General features: G+C 32.4%; 1 protein-coding gene across 9 annotated transcripts in view; it reads right to left on the bottom strand.

Moving 5' to 3' along the window:
• Positions 1 to 17,752, bottom strand: part of DPH6 (diphthamine biosynthesis 6) — a 177,770-nt gene that overhangs the window by 152,405 nt on the left and 7,613 nt on the right. The window lies entirely within an intron of this gene.

The following is a 17,752-nucleotide window of genomic DNA, read 5'->3' as shown; positions in this document are numbered from 1 at the left end:
CTCTGATCAAAAATTTACAGATCTAATTTTTATGATTGCAGTATTATAATAAAGCTCATTCTGTAATAATACAGTATACACACCTCTTCTGAGAACTATATACTAAAAATTTCTGTTTTCAAATACAAAAGAATCATATAACAAGAAACATGAATATGTGCCAAGAAGTGCATCTTAAAATATTTGAAAATATACATTTGTCTACATGGGTGCCTATAAATTCAAATTTAAAGGATTATTTAATTTCAAATTTGCTTAACTTGGAATGCTTAGCTGTTGCTTTTTTGTTGTTGATTGTTTGATTAAATTCTATAAACATGCCATGCATTTATAACCCTTCTAGATTTTACACTGTGAACTTTACTAATATCTTGAAAAGATCAGTACTGCTTGGGAGGTTGCCCCATCTCCTCGATTTTTGAGGTCTTTTTTAGCAGCAGGATACTAAGAACGCTCCTTAGTCTTTTTTACGGTCTGAACAAAGAATTTGAGTCAAGATAAAAATCACTACATCATGAATTTTAATACCATTCTGAGAAAAATAGTATCATGTGACTACAAAAAACCGTCCCTTCAGGGAAAAATATTGTGTTAAAGTGGATTATTCTTTTAGTACTGTAATGGAAAAGCATTCGACCTAGTCACCAAAAGAAAAATCAAAATACACATTTAAAGGAAATATTGTGAAACGGATAAGACAGAAACCCCTCAGAACTGCAAAGAAATGCATACATTTGCACTCAGATATACATATATACATATGTGCACAACACAAAACACACAATTTTTTTAAAATGTAATTCTCTCTGTATATGTTTGTCATCTTTAAAAATGTTTAAATTACATATATGAGCTTGTGTAGCTCATATATTTTGCAAATATAAAGATGCATTCACATGAACTGTTCTTTTGCCACAATTACAAAGAATATATACAACTCAGCTCTATGCAAAAAAGTTGGGAATATTCTTTTTAATTTTCTGCACATTCTGTGCCAGACCATATTCTAAACAGCTTTTACAAAGTGATAATGTTTCTCTGACAGTGTTTTGTGTACTTCACATAAAATTAAATCTCAGACAAACCTTGAGAAAAAGAAAGCAGAAAGCTAAGCAATACAGCATGTTGCTCTTTTTGACCCACAAAAGATTATCAGTTATTTTAGAAGCTATGACAGTTTTCTCAAGTCCTTAAGGAGTCTGACACCATTGGTATGGCTTTTAACACTGCATTTATGGTTATATTACAATACAATAAAACAGCAGGAATAGTGTTTGTATTACTTGGGAATTGTGTTCCTTAAGGAAAATGAACAGTATTACCACAAAATAAAAATTAGACTTCTTCAGAAGTGCAGAATAATCACTACACTCCACACAGCATGTGAATGATGGGATAAATTTCAGATGATGTCATCAATTGCAATAACTACAAGATCCATCTATCTAGATTCTCGACAGGGAAGACTGCATTCATTAACAGTAAACACTGATCAAATGTAATAACCAGTGGTATGTAAATACTTGAAAAGTCTTTGTAATATCAGTCATATGCTAATTATTTATTGTCTTAATACAGATGACTTCATCATTAGACCTAATATTTTTTGTTGTCAGATATGAACAAAAATCAATACAACCACTCTCCTCCTTCCTTTCCCTGCAGAGCACTACCATAAATCACTACAAATGGCACAGTAGTTAATTTATCTGAATATATTAGTAATTTTACCATTATTCTTTGATAATATTTGAATTCACAGCTACATTTTCTTATTTTCTACCTTCATTTGCAACTTCATCTAATTAAATTTGATTCTGCATCTTTAAAAGTTACAATGGGAGAGTTCATTAACAATTCTTGATATTTTGAAGCTTTAATTCTAGAAATGTAAGGTTGAATAATATTAATTCTCTCAGCCAAACCTGAAAGCTGCTACAGTGAAACATGTAAAAACTTTATCCACCATCTTCTAACCAAAAGCTTTCATATTTTCCATATCAGAAGAAAAAGAAGCATAGTATGTTTCATAATAGTTTATGATGGTTTGGAAAAACACTGTAACCACCACTACCCTTGTCTCCTCAATATAACGAGATACACTGCATAATAAAACCTTCGCTGACTTTGTACTCAATGCCATGGTCGATCAAGCATGGTCCTGCTTTCTTTCTTTGACCTATGTTTTCAATACCTTGTTTCAGTTTTATTTTGTTTCCAATAAATACATTTTACAATACTGAATATACAATATGTTTTTAAGTTTCTTGTGATTATACATGTGCTTACTCCACAAAATCACAGAATGAAACCTACTTTTTTTTACTGCTTTTCTTACAGAAGTTTTTAGAAATTCCAGGTCAGAAAAAAGACATTCTGCAATCTAGACAACTGGAATAATATATGCCCTGATCAGCCTGCAGATGCCAATTAAAGATGTGGCTCACTCCAGTGTAAAGCAAGGTTGAAGCTTTTCATTGACTCAAAATGACCCCATCCACTTTTTCCAAGAAGGGTCTTTTGAATCAGGATAAAAAGTAAGACATTCTCTCACCTACACATAAATGATGCCAAAGTAAATGCAAGGCACTGCAAACCAGATGTATTTCTGGACTTCAAATGCAAGAATGACTGGCTGAGCTGTTCAAGTTTAGTAACACAGGGAGATAAATATCAGTTTTTTGAGGTTTGTTCATCTCACAGGAATTTTCAGTAACTAATTTTCTTCTACAAACCTCTCGCCTACAAAATGGAGATTCTGCATCTCAGTAAGTCAAGGGCAAGTGCCTGAGTGCAATATCCACAAAAATGAATGGCCAAAACCTGTAAACATCATTCAGATTTTTCATTAAAAATTGATATTGGAGATCATTCATTCCTGAGTATTCTATGCAAATCTATCCCATCCATCTCATTTTACAAAGGCATGATGCTTCTCAAAGGAAATATGATATTACTTATATTAGAAATGGTACACCTTTGAATCAGGTCCTAAAATATAGATTCACAAGTCTAGCTTACCCTAAATCCAGACAAAGCTGTAAGAGGCAATTCTCCAAGAAAAAAGTAATATATGCAAACAACACTGCCTCAGTCCAGCAAGATCACATGTTAAGGGATCATCAGTTTACTTCTCTAAGGTCAAGAGAATTTGGATAACAGAAAGAAAGGAATGTTCGAGGATCTGCCTGGCAAAAGAGTCTGAAGGGAAATTTCTAAAGAAATGTAGAAAGAATGAAAAAGGTCACTATAGAAAAAGCGAAAGCAACAGAAATACATAGCAAAGTCAAGCTTTCAGAGGAGTTTTTGCAATACGACAAAATAAAATATAGAAAATTCACCCTCCTCTAAAGCACAGAACAAAAATTTTATTTTAAAAATGCCTGAACTGCAGAAAAATCTTAATTTTATGATAAAATCTGCACAATCCTTATTTATTATATCAACTTGAAAAAATCTGAAATTTATTTTCAATCTTGTGAAATTCTGACATCTCATACTAATTGCCATTGAGAAGAAAATTATTTTTTCCAATTCAGTGAAAATAAGGCTTTCCAACCCAGCAGACGAGATGCCTTTAGTCACCATGGGAGTGCCAGAAATGGTATGTGAACGTGAACGAGAAGCATGTTGGTAGATTAGCAACGTGTTAGAGATATGAAAAGCATACAGCTTTCTGGGGCAAACATGAAAGCTAAATGCTGGGAAACATGTAACAATTGAGTGAGAAATACAGGAATTAGAGAGTAAAAATGGTGAGAAGTATGGATTAAAAAGGATCAGGAAAAGCTAGAGGCCAGAAAACATTGCCAAGAAAAATCAGGAACCCCATCAGAGGGATAACTGTCTCATTTAACGGAGGCAAAATGTTTATATCAGGCTTTCCAATGAAATTGTTATATTTTACTGGGAGATGTCAGTTTTTAAATGGAAAAGGTTTTATGTTCTTAATGTTTTAAACCAGTGTCTTTATTATCATAAAGTTGTTTTGTGATTGCAAGCTTAGTAGAAAGAGGTCAAGAATTGCAAACCTACATTCATCTGAAGCAATAAAATACCAGAGGACTTCCATGTGTGGTCTGAGTCAAGAGTTGTTAATAAGATACAGTTAATAAAATAGCATGAATGTAAAAGTTTTAAATGCATGTACTGACAGGAATGTAACCTCTTGTCAAACACACCTACTGAAGCATATCAACAAGTGACCAAAGAGAAAGAACAGTTCTATGTTTTGCTGAAATGAGAAACTAGGCATTAAGAGATGACCCTTACCCAATAAAGACAAAAATAATGTCTGGTGTGAAAATTAAACATGGATGGAATCTGTGTAGGTACAATTAAATTGAAAGACTGCAAATGCTACTATCTTCCACCCTAAAGAAACAAAGAGAACCACTTTAAACCCAATTATTAACTTTGAGAAAAAATTCCTTCAATTAATAAATAAGAAGTCTTCTCTTAAGCAATTTCAGTACAAACCATTTAAGGATAGTTTGCCCCTCTTTTCTTCACCTAAGTATTTTACATACAGGTTGTACTTGTGCTGACCTCTTAATATATCATAAATACATCCTTGCATGTTGCTAAGTGGAGAGGAAAAAATTCTGGTAGATTTCAGAAGTCGTGAAAAGAAACCAGGAATTAGGTGTTAAACACTTGCTACAAACAAGCATGCCAAAGCACTGTCTGAAAACAAGCCTGAAATCAGAAAGGATTCCCCTGGTTCTGAATTTCCTACAGATTAAAATGTTTACTTTTTTATTCAGTTTAAAAGCACAACTCTGCTTTGGTCAAAATACAGAAAGTCTGGTACTTTTCAAAATTACTTCCACGCAAATAGTAACAACATATAAAAACTACAAATGCATACAATTCAGTGTAATAGCATGGAAGACCTCATGTTTTTGCAAATTTGATTTCATGCTCAAGTCTGAAGTAGGTAAAATACTGTGATAGAAAAGGAAAATAATGGAGCACGCAACTCTAGTTGCATACATTATCTAGTATTGACTTATATTTCAACATTGCAGAAGACTGAAAAAATATTCAAAAATACTTAAGTATATTACTTTGCATTTGCACTGCCGCAAAACAGAAGAGTAGTTTCTATTCTGTAATGCATTATAACATGGAAAAATCTTTAGTTTTTCAGGAGTACTCTGGCAGACAAAATTCCTACAGCTTTGCAAAATAATTATGCCGAAAATGGATAATCCACTGGGGTGATACTGATATAACCATACTGGAAGCAGCTGATAGTAACACAGCACAAAGAATACCTACCAGCTGATGGAGCAACTATAAGGTAAAACAACAAACAAATCAACTAACTAAAACTTCCCACAGAAACCCTGATTTCCTCATCAATACAAAAGTTTTGCCCATGATACTTGTTTCCTACCCATGAAATAGCAGCAGATGGTCAACTAAGCTTGGTAATCCCTTATTTCATGCTGGAAAAGTTTCTACTGCAAATGAGAGTGTAGGTTCCAAACTCTCTCACATGCCTGGTCCAAAGGTATGCACATGCACATGTTTTAGGTCTTTTTATCTTCACTTAAAAACACTTTAAAAACATTTATATTGCACAATCAAATGATAATAATAATAATAATAATAATAATAATAATAATAATAATAATAATAAGTATCAGCTATCCAAGCAATCTTTTGTTTATTCTCCTTGTAGCTAGCTTTGTGATATAATCTTTATCATATGTTTAAAATCCAGTTTTCCTGTTTCATTTAATAACAAGATAATGCAAAGGAGGGAAAGATCTACATACGGATTTGCCATTTTCAAATTCTCAGATGCCAGTATCTGTAAATAATACAATAAATTTAACATACATTCACATTGCATTCTCAAGCAATCACTTTCAAAAAGGTGTTAATATTCAGTATATCACATTAAATTACTCCGGTTGCTCTGGACACACAGCATACGTCATCAAGTTCTCAAAACAATTTTAATAGGCATGAGAAGAGAGAATTTTTTTCCTTAACTGATAAGGATTTCAAATAATTATCTTCTTCCTCCCTTAGTGATGTTACACATGACAGCACCACTGAAATTTAAATAAATCTTCTCAAATATTTATTATTTAAATGATTTTTTTTCACTTTTTATTAGGGGATGAAATTATGTTCAGCTCAGAAGATAAGCTATTCAGGAAAAGCCACTGAAAACTGGAAAATTAGATTTTATAAACTTAATTGCTGAAGTCACGCTACTCCATAGAAGTTAGTTAACTTTTCATCTTCGATGCCAGAGAACTTGATGTCAAAATATTAAAATCACCTCACAACTAATAGCACAGATTTAGTATTAAAAAGAAGATCCAAGTCTCAGGGTAAATCTTCCTTTGAAAGCATTTATTGATCTTTCCTTCAGAGCACTGCTCACCATTTCTGTACAGCAATACTTTTGAGAATAGTGATGTAAGCAATGAATAAGTCACAATGACAAGTGGGTAATAAATAATGACTGACAGACTTTCCTTGAGAACATACGACCGGTCTCCAAAGGATAATGAGTAGCAAAGGTGGGTAAAAGGTGGCAAAAAAGGGTTATTGTAACACACGTACATACACACACAGGTACACACACACACACACACACATACACACAGACAAAAAAGGAATCAGTAGATGTCTAAAGTAAAAAAGTTAAAGCATGTGAAATAAAATAAATAATAATTACTTGGCCCTGTAGTACAAACCACCAGAATGAAAGATGATTAAATGAATGTGAAAGACTAATAAATTAAGCAAAGTAATTACAAAAACCAATAGTTATCTAGCTCCTAGTTCTGGAAAAAGCATACAGGTTAAACTCAATTTCTATAAAATACTATGTATCTATACACAATAATCATTTATGTGTGCTGGTATGTTGGCCAAGGAACACAGAAGCTGAAAAAACCCAAGAAGACAAAGCCATACCAGGTAGCTTAAAGTACCTACCTTGATGACATAACTCTGTAACAACTGTGCCATCCCAAGGTACAATATCACTGTTTTATCTCCTAAAAGTATGTGACAAAAAAGGCGAACACAGCTTGCAGTACTACAGGCAACTTTCAAACTACTTATCAAATAACTGAGTAAGCAGCACAACAAAAGGAAAAGAAAAATAAAAACAGCACTACTCCTCATTAACTACTGACTATCCACAATTCTATCTGAGAATATTTTCTATACTTCATATCGTTCTAAGCACAGATGGGCTATCAGGTAACAAGGTAAAACCTAAACACTAACTTCTGTCACTGAAAATAGCACACACTCTCTCCCTTGAGAGATCAAGTTCCGTAAAAAGAAAATGTCTTAAAAATAGGAGATAAAAAATCTCATAAAAAGAACATCTTTAAAAAAAAAAAGTCTTAACATTTCAATTTAAAATTAACCATTAGAAGTCCATCAAGTTTGTAAAGACTTTTACAAATATTTCCAGTGAGAAAAGGTAGCATTTCTTTTTGTGATACATAATATTTTAGATTGCAATATTTGCTTTTTTACCTTAAAGCTACTGTTATAACACAGGCAACTGTTAACCAGTAAAAATGATGTCCTATGCGGATGCTTATAATTTTCTATAAAGAAAACATGACCAACACTCAGTCTCCATATCTTTTGATATTTCAGAGCCAACGAAATACTGAAAATTGAAATCAAGATGATATTGAGTCATAGCCTTACTCTGTATCAGCTCACATTTTATGAAAGGATACCTGAAAAATGGTTTAGTGACCATGCTTACACAAATTGTTTGAAAACAAGTATGTTCAACTAAAGAGGTAACGAGCTCATACTGTTCACTCAATACTTCACACGTAATCAAACTACATGAAGTGAAGTTCGAGGGGAGGTAATCATTGTAAGGTGGGATAAAATTATCACTGATATTTTTAATAAAAAATAAAGGTATGCAGAATAAACAGGACATTTTCTATCAAAATTTGTAGTGGCTGCTCTGTTCACCTCTTTGCCCAATCTTGGTAAATTATGCCCATTCTCAATAGACAGAAAAACTGTACTTAATTGTCTCCAACAATGCAATCTAAATTTATCGCTATTTTAATTAAGTTGAAATTTAATTTGCTAGTTTCATTGCAAGAAGATATAATTTATTATTTTTATTTTCCATATAGACAACAACTTGTCTGTCTCAAAGGTCACTGTTTAAAATTAAATCCTTCTCTCACTGCCAACCAGAAAACACTTTAAAAAAAAAAAAATCACCTATATTTATTTCCTTTACTGTAAGAATGACATGACGTTCAATTTAAAAAATTAAATAATATCTAAAGTAGGCATTAAATGATTAAAAATGAAATTTATATAACTTTTTTCTAATTCTCAATTTCTGCCCTGTCTTCAAGAATCAAATTTTGAATATCACTACTGAGATTCTATAAAAAACCAACAGTACAGCCATACTGTAGGGCAAAAAAATTACTGTTTTACAAAAAAAAAAAAAAAAAAAAAAAAAAAAAAAGAAACAGAAAAAGAAAAGGAAAAAATAAAAATTTAAATAGATCAACAAGTTTCCGTCAGTATTAAAAAAGTAACAGTGCATGAAGAAGCTCATTAACAAAAATGAAACAAATAAAGAAATCAATATGTAGGATTAGCAATAATTGTGCAATCAGTGCAAGAACTAAGCTTGATTCATGATTCTACTTATATTTAGAATGAAGTAAAGTCATTTTGCAATGTTTGTAATTTAACATTACATTTTTTCCAGGAGAATAATACTTGCTTTACTGAAACAAACGATGAACAACAGTGAAACCAAGCCACCCAAAAGTGTGTAACCTTTTTATCTTAACAGGCAATAGATTAGAGGTACTTTCTGGATTAGCCAGTGCACATTATGCCACAATGGCGACATTCCAGTATATGAAATCACACATGCTGGCAAAAAGAAAAGATCTCATATGATGAGTAGAGATTACCAATTAAACTAGGCAGACAAAAAAGAAAAAAAAAATACTCAAAGCTTGGACACACTGCATTTTTAAAGCACCTTGCCTCTTATTAGGGATGACCATTTTAATTTCATCTTCATTTTTAGTGAATCTCAAATACTGTAGAAAGTGGCTTGTGATATACTATTTACTCCAAAAGAATTCTTATCATTTCTTTCATGTATCAAGCTGGTTTTTTTATGTATCTACTGTTCCAAACGAACTAAGGGATGTGGACAGCCATGTGTTTTACACAAATCATTAGAGATACAGGAATGTTTTGAATAGCCATCAATAGTTACATCACTAACTGTAATTTACTACAATGACTTATGATTTTCAATTCATAGAAGTGCATTAAGTGTGTTCTACACATACATTAACACTCCTCATCCTAAAATAAATCCATTTAACTTTTCACAGAATGACTTTTATGATGTTGTTATAGGAAACTGAAGTTAAAACATTTATTTTTAAAAAGGTCATATGTTTTTATTGTAGTTTACAATATTCAAATGGCAAAACAAGAGGGAAAATGTACATGTATGTATGAGAATGCTGGGAACATGCATTTTCAATACTAACCCTGTCCAACAAGTTCTGTGGAAAACACAGAATAAAAAGTATTTGCATATTAAGCTATAATGAGGTAAAAGAGAAATCTACATCGTAAATCAGTTTTGGATACAAATCAATACTAATGAACAACAATTATTTCAGTCAGTGTGTGAATTAAAAAAAAGCACATCAGAGACCATGCAAGATCTAGTTTAAGGGAAACAGTAAATACAAAGAAAGTAAGTTCCAAATTATTTTGTTATGAAGCTTCACATAAAGAAAAACACACACTTCAGGAAAGCCTTTGCAAGTCAAAATCCTATCCAGCTTTAATGAATGCCCTAAATGCCTGAAAAAATTTCAGTTTTTCACTAGATAAGGATGAGAGCTTCTAAACGTGGAAGAGGATTCAGAATAGTCTCCTCTGTTCTCTGTTTTGTATGTAAAAAAGTCATTGAAAATCAAAATGTTTCCTTTAGAAAAAGGGGTTTTGTTTGAGTTAAAAATAAATCTAAACATCCCATTCTTTACCTGAATGCTCACAACCAGCTTTAAGAAGTAAGCACACAAGGAGGAACTATAGAGGGCACTGTTGCTCCAGTTTTCGCGAGTTACAACAGAGAAAAGGGCCAAAAGAAAACTGCCAGGAAATAAAGAAAGAAAAGGAATCCAGAGTTAGAGCATGCAAATGAACTACACCTAACAAGTAATGAGGCAAAAAGACTGAAGCTGTGTTTCTGAAGGAAAACGGACTGAAGAAAAGTTTATATAATGGAGCATCAGACTACTAGGAATACTGCTGCACACGCATTTGACATATTCCTTTGTAGCACTTTCCATGGAGTAGATAACTAATCACAGCACCGCCTTATCCTTTGCAAACAGCAACCTGGTCCGGGAATCCTAATCGCAACCCACATGAAAAGGAGTAATGACTGTTCTGCAGTTCTACAGACAGAATTTATCAACACAAAGACAACACAAAGAGGATCTCCATATTGCACAGCTATCTGTAAAAGGCCAATTCCGCTTTATTTCTTTTGTAATGACAGATACAAAACAATCATTTCTATTTTGAAGATAGTCATGTTGGTGCAATACAAACCAAATAAATTCTAGCCTTTCCAGAAGAATCGTCTCTAAACACACTGATCAGAAAGTGTCCAGCTGAAAGCAATGAAAGCATGCAACTGCTGTGTGTATGACATTTATATCAAAGGGGCCATTAAATAAGTTAGCTTAAATAAATTAGCACCTGCATAAGAAACCAAAATGAATTTTACACAAAGGATGAGCAGAGATAAAAATATTTATGAGGACAAATTCTATAAATGTTTTACTGTTAAATTATCTGAAAGCTCTCCTTTCCTTGATTGCATTTTATTAGAAATAACTCCAATTATATTTCATTAAAAACTAATAAATTTTAAAGCATGTATTACTACTGCCTAATGAGAAATATAAACAATACAAAGCAGCTAGTTACTGCAGCACAGAATAGGACTATATTTTTTCTTTATTTTATTTTAAAAAATTTTTATCCTTAGCAAGCAGGGTGAAGTTGCCATGTACCAAAGTATTGAAATAAGATATGAATAGTACCATTCACTTAAATGAAACTGTAGAGGAGAAAGGTGTTGCTCATTTTCTCAACAACTTGCTGGCAAAAAACACAAGCAGCACAGTACTATGTACTGTACTATGTACATAGTGTACTATGTACACTAGTACTATGGCAAAAGACATAGAACTTTTAGGAACACTGACTTGAAGTCCGATTTAAAGAGAAAAGACTAAAAGAAAGGTATTTTCAAATTAAGTTGGACAATGACTGTGTAATAAACCAAAGAATAACTGTTAACCGAGAAGATGCTCAAGTAAACAGACAAAACATCTACCAGAAAACTGTCTATACTATGTGTGTGAATGAACAAAATAAACAGAACTGAAACCACACAGAATGTATGTGGATACTCACTCACGATCCCATGCATAAAAACTGTGATAGTAGCTGTGAAGGAATTGGGTTTCTAAGCATGAAAAGATAGAGGTACTACACAAAAAGTATCTGCCACAGAAAATGAAAACTTTTTTTTTTTTAATTCATATAATTGCAAAAATAAACTACAGAAGTTTGTCATTCAAGATCCCAGTTTCTTCACAGATTTTAGATTCCTCATAGGCGATTTAAATGATAATTTCAAGAAATTCTTAATAAAAAACACAAAAGATTAAAAAAACACAAAACAAAAAAAAACCCCCACCAAACTGAAGTGTACCTCAGAAATAGGCTTCATCTAGATTTTTCCATATTCTGATTCCAAACGTTACAGTTTACACATTCCATAAATGAAATATCAATCGAGAAAGTTCACTAAACTTCAAACTGTGTATATAGTGTCTTTAGGCTAATTCTGTTTTAAACAGAAATTATTTTGGAATTGCTGAACACATTACCAGTAGCAATCTATTTAGCTCCTGGTTTATATTAGCATTGCTTCTGACCAACACTCCAATTTTATTTTAAACGCTTCATCTTATTTCTATTGCTTTCAAGTATTAGTGAAGTCTCACTATTTTCATGCTCCTTTTTAAGTGCTGCATGCATTCATCAAAGCCAGCTTTTCTTAGCCACGGGGTATTAATAAAAGAAGTTAATATTAACCCAGTAAACAAACTACTACAACATTAGACTAAAGCTGCTGAAGTTCTTAATTTAAGATATATGTTAGTTCTATGTAAAACTTCACTGCAATTTAACTCAGAAATGTTGTAGCTCATTCCTACAGACATGCAATTGAATCCAAATGGAGTTGTAACTGAGGCTGTTGAGTCTATGCATGTCACTTAAACAAAAGTAAAACCATGAAAAAAGTTTTGATAACATTTACAAAATTGACTTAAACATTTTAACGTATTTTTCCATTTAACTACAATACTGAATGCCAAAATGTTAATAGATAACTCTCTAAATATTCAAGATATTTAACAAGATATGTGAGATTCCTTTCTCCCCATGCAACACAGAACATTAAAACCAATTTTACTATCGTAATTTATTCAAAGCTTGATTATGAGCAATAGCTGCTAGAAGAAATACCGCATTGTTGATTCATATACAAGCATTTCACTTAACTACATTGGATAATAGCAGTGCTCCTAGAGGAGCATAAAAGCTAAGTGATTAGAAGTCATTACTGTTAATTAGCGTTCACTTTACATTGATAGGGACGAACCTTTTCTGTGCTGAACAAATGGAAAGCTTTTATCTGAACGCCTGCCAAACCTGGTCAAGGTAGACACTGAAATAAAGTGTCAGTGACCAGTAAGTGGAATTCAAAACAACAATAATAAAAAAGCAAAACAAAATTCAAGGATGCATCATCATCCAATTAGCGAGATTCAGTTTTTAAACAGGAAAAGATTTGAAGGGAATGAATAAAACTGGAAACTCACGCTTCACATTCTGCAATCTCACTGATAAAAGGAGGAAATGTGTGTTTATCAAACTTGCTGTGAGTGCACGGTTCATTTGGCGTCTTGTAAACAATGCCTGGCTGCCTATTTCCAAATGCACGTGAGAATCCTGCAACCCAGAGCATCATATTCAGCAAGCAAGGTCATACAAGAGATGCCCCGGAAATGGGAAATTAGGAAAACCTGGCAATTGGGGGTTTAAAACTGACCAGAACAAGCCCTCAGGCTTGTTTACCATCTTTCACCACCAGTCTCACTGCCTCTTCCTATTCAGTATTAACACAAGAATGAGAGTGAGTGAAAAAAACTCCATGCACCTAACAGGGAGAAATAGAGTGACTTTTTTTGTTGTTGTTTGTTTACATTAAGCTCAACATTTGTCGCAGTAAGAAACTACCTCAAAAGAAGATTCCATTCTTGAAGGAAAACTGAACCCTCCTGAACAGTTTAGATGAGACAGAATGACAGGCATCCTGCTGACTACAAAATTTCTGTCTTCCCACTTCATTTTAAAATTCAAACTAAAACAACAACAAAAAAACCCTGTCCTCTGAATGGAACAAGAGGCATAATTATTTTCACAGCACCAAAAAGCACTGCCAACAATGTGATTACTTTTTACCCTCTTCCCTTAACTCATCCTCTTATTCACAGCTACTGACAATGGTCAAACCCTTGGATGGAAAAAGTCACTCCAGAATTAGAAGTTAAAAAAAAAAAAAAAGAAAAAAAAAAAAAAGAAAAAAAGGCCAATTAAAATAATAATAAATAAATCCATTGATTATGAAGAGTGCAAAGGGATAATTCACATTCTCACAGATAAATTCACTCCAAAGGCACAATGGAGGAACAGTCATTCTAGAGGAATTCTAGAGGAAGAAATGCATGCTACATGAAAAAAATGGCATCAAATATTTTGCCTTAAAAAAAATAATCCTACTTTACAAGGAAGCATTGGATGGTATTTCTTATTAAGGTTGGAAGCCATTTTGTAAAATTTCTAAAAGTTCATATACCACATTAATCTCTATGGGCAAAAAGATTTCTAAAAAATCCAAACATCCAAACGTTTACTTAACCAACACGACAAGCAGAGAGCACAAAATAACCTGAATTTCATTGTTTCATTTACTGTATTTTAGGATATTTTTTCCAATACTGATTTTATGATTTCTTTCATTCTATGTCGATTGTGCTTCAGTCACTGAATTACATGTGAAGTTAAATATAAAATGCACAGTACTCACAAGATTACTTCATAAATTTTACATAGACAAATAGTTCTTCCTATAATTTAATCTCTCTCAAAATTTCTGAGAAATATAACTTGAAGAAATTAGCCTATACATAACATAAATAATTCAAATTGCAACAGGAAAAACATCAGATTTTCCTCAAATGAAAACAAACAAACAAAAAAAACAACAAAAAATACCCCAAAGAACTAGAACAGAACTGTTCCAAGCTCTCTGAATCCCATCAGAAAGTGGAAGAAGTTACCTAATTTGTCCAAATTTTTATTAACTACAAAATTAATTTGAAGAACAGCATGCTTAAGTCCCCATATTAAAGATTCTCGAAGTCAATCAGCATTCCTTAACTGGTATCATCTAGATCATTTAGACTCCTAGGAAAGTTTATAAACCTTATTCTCATATGTTGAGAGCATGCGATTAGTCTTTATCATGGAAATACTACCACTGAAGACACAGGGAGATTATTAAAATAGATACCTATATACTGAATGATTATTTCTAAATATGTTACTGTCTGTTTTGTAACATATTTTTGTAGTGAGACAATACTTGTTGTGAAACACTTCAATAGATTTATCCATGCTTTTTTATTTCTGGGAGCAGCCACCCAAAATTTTGGCTGTGCAACAACCACAAAGTCAGGCATCAGTACTGAAACTGAGAACTCATTTCACCCATTAACTACAGCAGCTAAGATCTGAAGACAGAACGGAAAGGAAGAAATTACTTTACCATGGAAGAATATCTGCAACAATGAGGAACAGCAAAATTTATTTTCTATGAGGGAATTAATGCCTGAACAAAGAACAATCTTGTATTCCATTCATTCATCTCAAGCCCCAACTCTGTTTGTTCCAGACCTTCAAGTTCTAGGGATTTTGACTGAATAATGAGAGGACTTACCTCTCTTTTGTCTAAGCCTGCACAAACAATGTATATTATCTCAGAAAAATTATAATCTGAATGAACATAAAAAATTCCACAGTTATTATAATTTTACCTGCCAAATGGACAGGAAGGTTTCTTTCTTCAGTAAATGTAAGAGCATGTCTATGTCAAAAATCATGATCTGCCCTTAAAAAATAAATATTAAGTATGGGAGTCCCACTGTATTAAAAAGCTCTTTGTTGCTGCAATTAAGAAGCACATTACTTTTAGTGACTACTGAGTTAGAAGACCACTGCTCAAGGATGCAGCATTATTTCTTTCCTTCTTTCAGAACACTGGTAAAATGAAATAGTGCCACAAGTAAAGGTTACTTTGATTAAAATGTTTCACACATAGAATATACTCAGCATCAATTCTTATTTTTCAGGTAATGACCAATGGATGATACCATAATTCATAATCCCTCTGTCCCAAGATCCAAAGTATTAATTTCTTCCAAGTATAATGTTAGGGGCTGTTCATAATCTTGTAGGTTTTGAACCCACAAAGTGCAAAGCAAAAACAACTGATGCAAATAACTTTTTAAAACAGAAAATACACTGAAAATCAACTTACATGCTTTATAATAGATATACACAGATATATGACCCAAATATATTACAAAGAAGCTATGAACAGAAACAACTTTTCAAAATACTAATTACAAAAAACTTAATTATTGAAAAACATTATAGAAGAAGATGAAGAATAGCTTGAAGAAAACAACTGCTCAGTAAGAAAGTTCTAGATTTCTACAAAATTATCCCAGCAGTGGAAACTTACAAAATAAAAGCAAAGCTTTCACAGAATGGAGTAGATAAGGCAAGAAACTTGGAAGAGGACAACAATTTACTGAATCCCAGAAGTGGAACAAGTTATCTTGCATTAGTTTTTAGAGCCTGGATGCTGCAAAAACTGCTGTCCTGAATATAGGTCTAAGCTATCAATCCATGTGATACAGAACACAGCCCAACATTCAATAGAAAACAATCCAACACTCAAGACATCTCACACTACTTCACCACTATATGGTTGTTTCAAACATCAATGCTTTGGGCAACATCATAATTACATTTAAAAGGGACAAAGTAGGGACATTTTTCTACATACTTCAAAAAGTAGAGACATGGTAAAACCCTGAAGATAATTCAGATAACTAAGAAACTCTAGTGCTTATACACTTTTCTGGAGAAAGCCCAAACATGGGCAAACTGGGAATAAGAGCTCCTTATACAGTATAATGGATAATAAATTAAATTATTCATTAGATTTCAGAATTTACATGTCTTACAAAGCAAAAATACTGCTATTAGGTGAGGACTGTCTGGTTAGATACATTTTGACATTACATAAATACTCTAATATGTTTCAAAACATGTAATGAATAAAGATGGTCTAAAATAGGACATTAGGCAAGTGGAACGTAAATATAAATTTACTTCATAAATATGAAATCAATCATCTGAGTTTGTGACAATAAAATTAACTGGTTTATAGTCATGAACAGTCAATATCACTTTTTGAATCCTAGATTGTTACCCTGAGTACCTAGCACTGCAAAGGAATATTTAATTTCTTAAAAGTCATGTTAACATGATGCTTATAAACATCAAATGCATTTAATTTCATCATGTTTTTTTTTTTTCAAGTATGGTTTAAATTATTATTATTTACTAAAAAAGTACCTTCAATATAAGCATTCTTTACCATGTGAAAGCAAAGCACATTAAGCAATTTTCAACTGAATACAACTTTCCTGTACAGTTATGCAGAAACCATTTGACAGAAAAACAGATCTATGCTACTTTCACCAGTGTTTTGAGATTATGTCCATTTAAGGATGCATTTTTACAAGCCTCTTTCAGAATTCCTCTCCTGCCTTCAACAAAGAGCAAACTGAGATATATTAACATATCCGGAAAAAAAAAAAATCCTCAAGAGAAATCACTAGCAATTAAAATTTACATAGTAAAGGTACAAAACTGCAGTTATAAATAAATGTAAAAAATTAAAAATAGAAAGCTTTCAAAGTTACTTTCAACCCAGAATAAAGTTTAATATATTTTCTTTAAAATTAAAAATACGAAGAGTTACATCTTCTGCAGATTATGACTATGACATATTATTGGTAATTATGCAGTTATTCATCAGAATAGACAAGACTTCTACTGAAACTCTGCACTGGAGTTTCATACATAGATTTGGCTATAGATAGATAAGAGCACGTTTAGCCAAAGACTAACATAAAAGCAATGTATTGTTAATATTTGTGCCTTTAAAATATCATGCAGAAGAATTAATATTTCTGTACAGGAAAGAGATAGATATTTGGTTCCAGACAACTTGATAACATCTCTTTCAGCTATAGTTATAATTACCATGTATTAACTTCCAAAGCAGAAGTTGTCATGATCTAACATTAGCATTAATTTATGTCAAGCATCCATTTCTCCAAAGACAGCAAGGATCGAAAAGGAAGTATGATCTTAATTGCCATTAATCTGACCATTTTTAATTAAATTGATCAGTAATTTATTATCTTACACAGAGGCAGAAAGCCGC

Source organism: Lagopus muta, chromosome 6 (genome assembly GCF_023343835.1).
Source record: "Lagopus muta isolate bLagMut1 chromosome 6, bLagMut1 primary, whole genome shotgun sequence".
Taxonomy (NCBI): Eukaryota; Metazoa; Chordata; class Aves; order Galliformes; family Phasianidae; genus Lagopus; species Lagopus muta.
The sequence above is the reverse complement of the archived record's forward strand: the minus strand, read 5'-3'. Positions and strand labels throughout refer to the sequence as shown.